General features: G+C 49.3%; 1 long non-coding RNA gene and 1 other non-coding gene across 2 annotated transcripts; both read left to right on the forward strand.

The window, feature by feature from the left end:
- The first annotated feature begins 2561 nt into the window (after positions 1–2561).
- On the forward strand, positions 2562–7676 carry LOC121819881 (uncharacterized). The gene is made up of 2 exons (XR_006060264.2): positions 2562–4416; positions 7269–7676. It is a non-coding gene; the product is annotated as an uncharacterized LOC121819881 (long non-coding RNA).
- TRNAH-AUG (transfer RNA histidin (anticodon AUG)) lies at positions 6550–6621 on the forward strand. The gene has a single exon. It is a non-coding gene; the product is annotated as a tRNA-His (tRNA).
- Positions 7677–9433: the final 1757 nt, after the last annotated feature.

Consider the following 9433-nt stretch of genomic DNA (forward strand, 5'->3'; position numbering starts at 1 on the left):
TGGAACAAGTTCATTAACCTCTCATCTGTAAAAACACCAGCTTTCTGCTGTGGCCAGACTGAGCTGCCTGCGGCTTCCTCCGGGTGCCAGTCAGTTCCCAGCCCTAACTCTGGGCATTTCTTTGGCCTGGAAAGTTCCTCTTCCCTTTGTCCACCTGACTCCTCATCTTTTCTCCTTCCAGGACTTCATCCCAGGGTTGGATGCCAGCGAACACTGCGTTCACACGGTGTAGTCAAGCTCACTCTCCTTCCTGCCTTCCCCAGCTCCCACCCAACCACACACACACACACACACACACACACAGTCATACACACACCAGATAGGCACAGACACACACACACCAGACGGACAGACAGACACATACACACATACACATACACACACACAGCAGACAGGCACACACACACACACACACATATCATCAGACAGGCACGCACACACACACACCAGACAGGCATACACACACACACAACAGACAGGCACGCGCACACACACACACACACCAGACAGGCACACACACACACACCAGACAGGTGCACACACACACCAGACAGGCGCACACATGCACACACACACACACCAGACAGGCACAGACACACACACACACACACACACACCCCAGACAGGTGCACACGCACACACACCAGACAGGCACACACACACACACACACACACACACCAGACAGGCGCGCACACACACACACCAGACAGGCGCGCGCACACACACACCAGACAGGCACACACACACACACACACACCCCAGACAGACACATGCACACACACACACACCAGACAGGCACACACACACACACACCAGACAGGTGCACACACATACCAGACAGGCACACACACACACACACACACACCCCAGACAGACACATGCACACACACACACACCAGACAGGCACACACACGCACACACATACCAGACAGGCACACACACACACCAGACAGGTGCGCGCACACACACACACACACCAGACAGGCACACACACACACACCAGACAGGTGCGCACACACACACACACACACACCAGACAGGATGGACCTAGAGGGCAGGGTCATTTTCTTGTCCTTCTCCAGGCGCCCAATAAAGAATCAGCAAATATCTTTTCAATAACTGAGAATTACCTCCAAGAAAAAATTTCCAAAATGCGGAAATAAAGCAAGAAAATGACTGTATGCCCTTTCAATGGCATGCTGATGCAGTCAGGCTCACCGAGGGTTATTTAAATTCTCTAGGAGAACCTACCTGTGTTGACTATTGTTTATTATTGGCCAGAGCCCATGCACTGAATGTTACCTGTTAACTTGCTGATTTTACCCTGTAAAGATGGAGGTGATTTCTTCCTGTTAGAAAAGATAGCTTTATTGCCATGTAGAATATGAACCAGTTTCCTGCCTAACCTATGGATCTTATGCTAACATTCTTTTGCCTTTCCCCTCTTGCCTGTTAGTACATCAAATCGTCCATTAATCAGCTTTTCCATCCTTCTGTTTCCTCAGTACTTAATAAATCTTCAGTGAGACTTGAATTCATTTTATATTTTATGAGGGCCATTTTTTTAAAAAGAGCTGTGTTTTTAACTTTTAAAAAATCATATTTTGACATCTTGCAGGAATTTTGAGAGGTCTAAATAATACCATTCACCAACTGTTGTTTTTCCTTAAGAACAACACATTGCTGTAAATGCTTTAATTCCTTATCTCATTGAATCCTCATCACAACCATATAAAGCAGATTTTTATTTTATAGACGAGGTGTCTAAGGCCCAGAGAGGCTTAGCAGCTTGGCAAAGCCAGGGACACGTATCCTGTGCCAGGAACTTTACCCACCTCCTTGTTTAATCCTCATGACAAGCCTATAGCCCAGGGATCAGAACCCTTGTTTTTGTTTATTAGAAAAAAAATGGCTTAATTGCTTATCCAAGGCACATGGCCAAGTCAGCATTAGAAGCCGCACATTTACCTGCCTCCCAATGACCAAGTGACTTAGCTTATGCGGAGGTCTGTCATGTTCCACACATTACAGAAAACGTTAATTTCTCTTCCACTGGACAGTTTAGCTGTGAGGAGTTGTGGCTGAGATTAGTAGGTAGCCCCATGAAATTACATTCCTTTCCCTTCTTCCATAATAATAGATCCCACAACTTTTAGGTGTCCCTGACCATCCCAAACAAAGATTACATTTCCCCATCTGCTTTGCAGCTGCATGTAGCCATATGATTAAATTTTAGCCAATTTAAGCAAAAGTGTCATATGGCTCTTTTAGGAACTTCCCTTAAAAGATATGTGAGCACCTTTTTCTCTATGCCTTCCTCCACCCACCTACCAGGAACACAGCTGTGATGTCTGGAGCTCTAGCTGCAATCCTGTGCCAGGAAGGCAATACTGACCCTGGAGAAGTTAGAGGAATGAGCTGGAAGGAGCTGAGTCCCTGGAGGCATTACCAAGCACCACACCAGCCCTAGACTTCTGACTTCCCAGTTTTTATGTAAGAAAGAAATTAACAGCTGTCTTATGTAAGCTGCTGGTTTGTTTTTTTTTTTTTTTGGATCTCTGTTGCTTCCAACCAGAAGTAATCCTAACTGATACAGCACAAAGAAAGTGGAGAGGGAGCCTCAGAGACAGCGTTGGCCTTTAACACAGAAGTGGCCAGGGATGGCCTTGATTCTTAGAACCAACCAGAAAGGCCCTGGAGAGCCCGGCAGTTGGAGCTGTCAGGAAGACAGATGTTGACCGGGTCTTGCCAGCCACCACTCGCCCTGACTTGCCCCCAGCTTCCTCTGCCAGGCCTGCCTGCCCATCCATTCCATGGCATCATTTTCAGCTGCCTGCAAAGACATGACAGCTCCACACCGGCACCCTCCTCCTCCAGGTGGACAGAATTGGTGCATCACCAAACTATAATAAGGAAACCTCTGAAGCTCTGGGTTCTCTTCCCAGTGACTGTGAGGAGGAAACACCTTCTGTTCTGCTTCTCCAGGCTTTGCCCGCTCAGCAGTAAAACAGTAAAACATGTCTGTCGCTTTAGCAGAGACCAACAAAGCAGACACAAAGCCTCAGAACCTGCTAGAAATTAAAAGTTCCGCTTTGCTTCCTCCTGGGAATCTGAAGGAGAGGTCTGGATTGCCCAGCAGATGCCGAGAGGGCTGGGAGCCTGGGGGGTGGCATTGTCTAGCAAGGGCTGTGAGACCATTGCATGAAGGCATGGACAGAGGTGGTGTTTTCTGCCAGAACAGCATCAGCCTGGACTGCTGGGGGGCCTCACTCTCACTCCCGGAGCCCCTCCCGGGTCCAGCTGTTCTGGGCAGGGTCCTGGCTTAGCCACACCCTCAGCAATGTGACCTTGGACACAGTGTTCACAGACCTCAGGTCCCCACCTGTACGATGGAAATTATGACAATTCCAGTCTCCGTAGGTGGCTCTGAAGACTAAATGATATGTTCCAAGTAAAATTTTTAGATGCCTGGCACATCCTAAGTGCTCAGTAAATGCTGCTTGTTATCCTTGCTGGAGAATAATAATGATACAAGGTAGCTCTTTCTGCATGTAGGTGTTGTACCAAGCAATCTTCATATATAAACTCTTTTATCCTCATAGCAGGACACTACAATTAACCATCCCCACCCCCATTTCATTGATAAGGAAGTTGAGGCCCATTTGGAGAACAAACTGAGGCTTCTGTGCCCCTGTCCATGCCCTTAAAAAAGGACGAAGGAGGGGTTCTTGACCCTTTACCCGCTGCTGGCTTTTTTTCTCCCCAGCTCCCCAGCTTCTTCCCACCACAGATTAAAAAAACTTTTTTATTGAAATATAGTTGATTTACAATGTTGTGTTAGTTTCGGGCGTGCACCAAAGTGATTCAGCTCGTTCTGGACTCCCATTTCTCTATCATGCTGCTTTTTTCCCCTCTGGTCCCTGTCATGAGGATTTATTTCTTCCACGGTTCCCTTTTCTCTCTTTCTGCTGATCAGCCGGCCAGGCCGCCTTCCCCAAGAAGACAGGACACCGGCTTCACCCCTGGCTGTGTGTCTCACCCACAGCCAGTGATGCCTGAAGCACGTGGCCTGCAGGCGGTCCTGAAAGGGCTATGGGGTCTGAAGACAGCTAAGAGGTGTCCCCTTAGCTGACCCCTGAAGGGGTCCCCTTCAGACGTGACGCGTCTCTCCGAGCCCTGCACGCCCAGGACCTATCCTAGGGCGAGCACGTGTGGAGCCCTTGCTGCCTGCCGGCCCTCTTCAAACACTTGATGCACATCAGTCATCTCATTTAATCCTCACACAATCCCTCCGGAGGTATCTGAATCCGCTGCAGCCACCACGACAAAGCACCATGGACTGGCACTGTAAACAACAGAAATGTGTTTCCTCACAGTTCGGGAGGCTGGAAGTCCACGATCGAGGTGCCATCGGGGTGAGCTTCCTCTGGGCCCTCCCTGCCCAGCTGGCAGACAGTCAGCTTCTCCTGTGTCCTCGCACAGCCTTCCCTCTGTGTCTGTGTCCTCATCTCTTCTTCTTTTTTTTTTTAAATTACATTTTGTTGTCAATTGTGGGATATTCACAAGATTGTGATGGCTTTTGCCATACATCAGTGTGAATCGGCCATAGGTCCCCCCTCTTGTGGCCCGCCCCCGTCTCTGCCCCTCCCATCCGTCTAGGTTGTCACAGAGCACCAGCTTTGGGTTCCCGGAGTGGTATAGCATACTCCCACTGGCTATCGATTTTACATAAGGTGATTTATATGTTTCAATGCTATTCTCTCAAATCATCCCACCTTCTCCTTCTCCCACTGTGTCCAAAAGTCTGTTCTTTATATCTGTCTTCCTTGCTGCCCTGCATATAGGATCGTCAGTGCCATTTTTTTAGATTCCATATCTATGTGTTAAGATACGGCGTTTCTCTTTCTGACTTACTTCACTCTGTATCATAGGCTCTAGGTTCATCCTCCTCATTAGAACTGACTCAAATGCATTCCTTTTTATATCTGAGTAATATTCCATTATGTACATGGACTACAACTTCCTTATCCACTCATCTATCACTCATCTCCTCTTCCCATAAGGACACCAGTCATATTGGACAAGTGCCGACCTCCAGAGACCTCATTTTACCTTAATTACCTCTTTAAAGACCCTGTCTCCAAATCCAGTCACATTCTGATGTACTGGGGCTTAAGACTTAAATGGATTTGAGAGATCTTCCATGACAGGGTAAGAACTATCATTATCATCCCAAATTTTAGTTGAGGAAACTGAGGCACAGAGACTGGGCAACTCAGCCAGGTCCAGAGCTAACACTGAGCAGAATGTGAGCCATCAGAGCCTGACTGCAACCTCATATGGAGCCACTGGCCAGACTGCACCACAGCCCACAGAAACAGGTCTCAGGACATCAGCCTTTTTCTTTTTTGTTGACCTTTATTTATTTGTCAATTTGTTTATTATTTTTGGCTATGCTGGGCTTCATTGCTGATGGGCTTTCCTCTACTTGCAGGGGGCAGGGGCTACTCTCTAGGTGTGATGCACAGGCTTCCCTGATTGCAGAGCACGGGCTCTAGGGGAAGGAGGCTGCAGTAGTTTCAGCACGTGGGTGCAGTAGTTGCAGCTCCCGGGCTCAACTGTTGTGGCACATGGGCTTAGTTGCTCTGCAGCATGTGGGATCTTCCTGGATCAGGGATGGAACCTGTGTCTCCTGCACTGGCAGACACATTAGCCTTTTTCTAAAGCCAAGGAAATTAGGGCTCAGAGGAGAAATCTCTTTCCCTGGTCATTTAGCTGACAGGTGGCAGAGTGAGAAAACCAACCCCGAGGTATAAGCCCAATTTCTTTAAACTACCCCACCCCTACCTCCATAAATCTGCTCCCTCCTTAGGAAAAGGGCATGGCACTTGGTCCCAGCAAGGTAAGGAGGAGTTTGGGAATGCAAAGCCATTTTGACTTATAGGCGTTATAGGGAGATTAATGAACATAAGGTTTCCTCTAGTGCCTCTGACATACAGTTTCTAGGAAGGGCACCTGTGGTTCAGAACTGCCCCCCACAAAGCTGGGAAGAGGGCAGCAGAGCTCACCAGCCTCTCCTGGCCTCCTGAAGCCCCCACCACGGCTGCATTCAGTTCAGTTCAGTCGCTCAGTCACGTTCGCCTTTGCAACCCCATGGACTGCAGCACGCCGGGTTTCCCTGTCCATCACCAACTCCCAGAGTTGCTACAATAGCTGCCCCTATAATACTAGCAACTTCCAGGTGATCACTGTGTGCTAAGCACCATCCTAAGTATTTTTAATCACCGACTTATTTGCTCCTCTCCACAGCTCTACAAGGTGGGAGGTGGCATCATTATTGTCTCTGTTTTATGCCTGAGAAAGTGAAGGCACAGCCATTGGCCTAGAGTCCCCAGAGGAGTAATTGGTGCAGGTTGGATGCAAACCCTTGTAGCTGGCAGCTGGCCCAGCTCTGGCCTACTCCTTGTTACTGTGTGGCCGGCAGGGAGCTAATGAGCCAACTCTCCCTCCACTCACTCATGTGCTCACTCACCTACCTACTCTTGATTTCCCTGGTGGCTCAGACGGTAAAGTGTCTGCCTATGATGCAGGAGACCCGGGTTCGATCCCTGGGTGGGGAAGATCCTCTGGAGAAGGAAATGGCAACCCACTCCAGTACTCTTGCCTGGAAAATCCCATGGATGGAGGAGCGTGGTAGGCTACAGCCCATGGGGTCACAAAGAGTCAGACATAACTGACCAACTTCACTTTCACTGTCTACCTACTCTGCTTGCTCTGACCCAGGCCCAGTGCCCACTCTTCCCTCTAGGCCCCCAGGCTGGGAGGGCAGGAGGCCCCTTAAAGGGACAACATTGACTCTGTATATGATGCAAAGCCAGGATTCACAGTCAGAGGAAGCCAAGGAAGACTGGTGGAGGCAGTGGTGGATATGCTGGGTCTTGAAGGGTATGCTGGATGTGCCAGGAAGAGGCAGAGGTGGGCCACAAGAACTCTAGGCCTGGTGTGGGTGGAGATGGGGCTGGGTGGGGAAGAGGAGAGCCCCGAGCGGGGTTGCTTGGGCAGCATGCTAAGGAGGGGCTTTTGGCCCAGCTGCTGTTCAGCCACTAAGTCAAGTCTGACTCTTTGCATCCTCGTGACCTGCAGCATGCCAGGCTCCTCTGTCCTTCACTATCTGCCTGAGTTTGCTCAGATTCATGTCCATTTAGTCTGGGATGCTATCTAACCATCTCATCCTCTCTTGTCTCCTTTTGCCTTCATTCTTTTCCAGCATCAGAGTCTTTTCCAGTGAATCGGTTCTTCTCATCAGGTGGCCATTGACCTAGGCTATGGCACTGTAAGGCCCCTGTGGGACTTGAAGCAACCTGATCTTCCTACCTATCCTACCTAGACTAAAATTCCCAAGTCCCCACCATGGCCTCAACAGCGTTGTATGACACGGCCTCCCAGCCAGGCTCCAGCTTCTGCCTGGTCACACACTCCTCTGTGCCTCCCTCACTGCCTCCAGCTCTACCCACTGTTTGGCTCTTCCCCCAACGGGCCAAGCAAATGGCCTCAACAATGGACTTGGCTCTCTCTCCGTCTGGACTGCTCCTCCCCTTCAGCACAGTTCTGTTTAATTGGCTAATTACTTCCAGCCAAGCTTCATGCAGCTCTCAATAAATACTTGCTAAATGGATGAATGAACTCTACTTTATTATCATCCGATTCATTGAAAGTAAGTCTACAGACAGCTCTCAGCCGTCCAGCTGTGCTGGATAATTAACCAGGATGCACTGTCTCCCTTTGGGCTGCTCCCATCACTTGTTAACTCTCAGCCAGTCCTGAGCTGCCGGCACAACCTCCAGAGTGGGTCCCGGCTGCCGGCAAAGGCAGGCTGCTCAGTCATTGAGCTGCTCCCCAGCCCCAGGCTGCATCTAACAGTCCTGCTGCCACAAACCCGTCTCAGCGGCAGAAAAGAAACCATGAAATTGCCTGAATTCAGAAGCTGACAGGAAAGGAACAGGGCCTGTCAAAATCCAGCTTACACTGAAAGACAAAAGGCAACTCCTTCCAGCACCTCCGGTGTGAGCCTGACGCTGGTAAAGGGGAGAGGAAAGTCTCCCCCACTTCTGCCCTACCTGCACCTCCCTTTGCCTGGGATGGCGCAGCGGGTGGGGGAGGAGAGTCATGAGCGCTGGGGCTCAAAATGAAAACCCTGCCAAGGTTATCGGGGAAAGACATTCCTGACAAATTTTGGATGGTCGTAATAGCAATAGTCCTTAATGAAAAAGACCCTCCCAAATCCTATTTCTTTCCCTGGAAGCAGAGTGTCAAAATAAGTGTTTTGACATTTATGAATTATTCCAGGCCACATGGGGAGCTTAGTTTCTTCCTCAGCTATTTCAGAACAATAATAACAAAAACAAAAAACCAACTGTGGGTTCCCAAATCTGGCCCCCCTAACTCAGGGCTCAAGTTTATTTCTTGTGTTATTATCATTCTTTCCTGTTGAATGGTAACATTAGCTAATTATGACTAAATCAAGGCCCCTTTCCAGTAGTTGCAGCTGAAAATTCATTTTTTCAAGATTGGGTTCTGATTGCACAGTGTCTTAATACAAAGGGGACAGAACAGCTAAACCATTTACTCCCAGAATCCTGGTGAAGAAATTCGGGTTTAATGAACCCTGAATAGCTACCCTCTCCTCCCCTCTGAGGAGAAAAGAAAATGTGGTTGTAAATTTTAAATCTGAGCCAACAACTGGTTTTGAAATTGTTATTTGGAGATAGTGGCGGTGGGGAACTCTGAAAAACAGATGTCCTCACACCTCAGGGGAGAGATTTTTCTCTTAGGAAAAGCTCAGGTAGCCCCTGAGAGAAGCTGAGGATAAAATCTGGATGCCAAGTTTCCTATGATTCCACGCATGTGGATGGATGGTGGGTTTTAAATGCCCAAAAGGTCCAATTTGCCAGGAGCTCCTTGGGGCTTAGGTAATTGTCTGGCAGGCTTCACGGGCTCTACCGGCAATGGGCTCAGGAGGTTTACTCCTTGAAGATTTCAAGGCACAGTGATTTCCCAATATTTGCAAATTGGCAAGCTGTGAAGTTTTTGAAAAGGCAGATGGGGGGTGGAAAGCCCAGAGCTCCGGTGGCTTGCGATCGCTGCTCAGAAGTAAGCGCTGAGCCGGTTCTACGTTTGAGCACTAGATGGCGCCAGCAGCCTTCCGGGGCTGAGCAGCGGCCCGCAGGCGCGGTCTGGTCGGAAAGAGCAGGCGCCTGGTCCACAGCAGGAGGTCTGACCGTGACTACAAGCCCAGAAAGGCCTGCCTTGGCTTCTGGACCTGGCTGTGTAAGGTGATCGGTGATGTGTCTAGTCCTGCGTGGCAGCACGTGGGCTGGTAGGAAGGTTAAAAACCATTGCTTTGGAAAGTCATGTGTTGCCTTCCTGTCGTTT

The sequence above is a fragment of the Ovis aries genome, chromosome 6 (assembly GCF_016772045.2).
Source record: "Ovis aries strain OAR_USU_Benz2616 breed Rambouillet chromosome 6, ARS-UI_Ramb_v3.0, whole genome shotgun sequence".
NCBI lineage: Eukaryota > Metazoa > Chordata > Mammalia > Artiodactyla > Bovidae > Ovis > Ovis aries.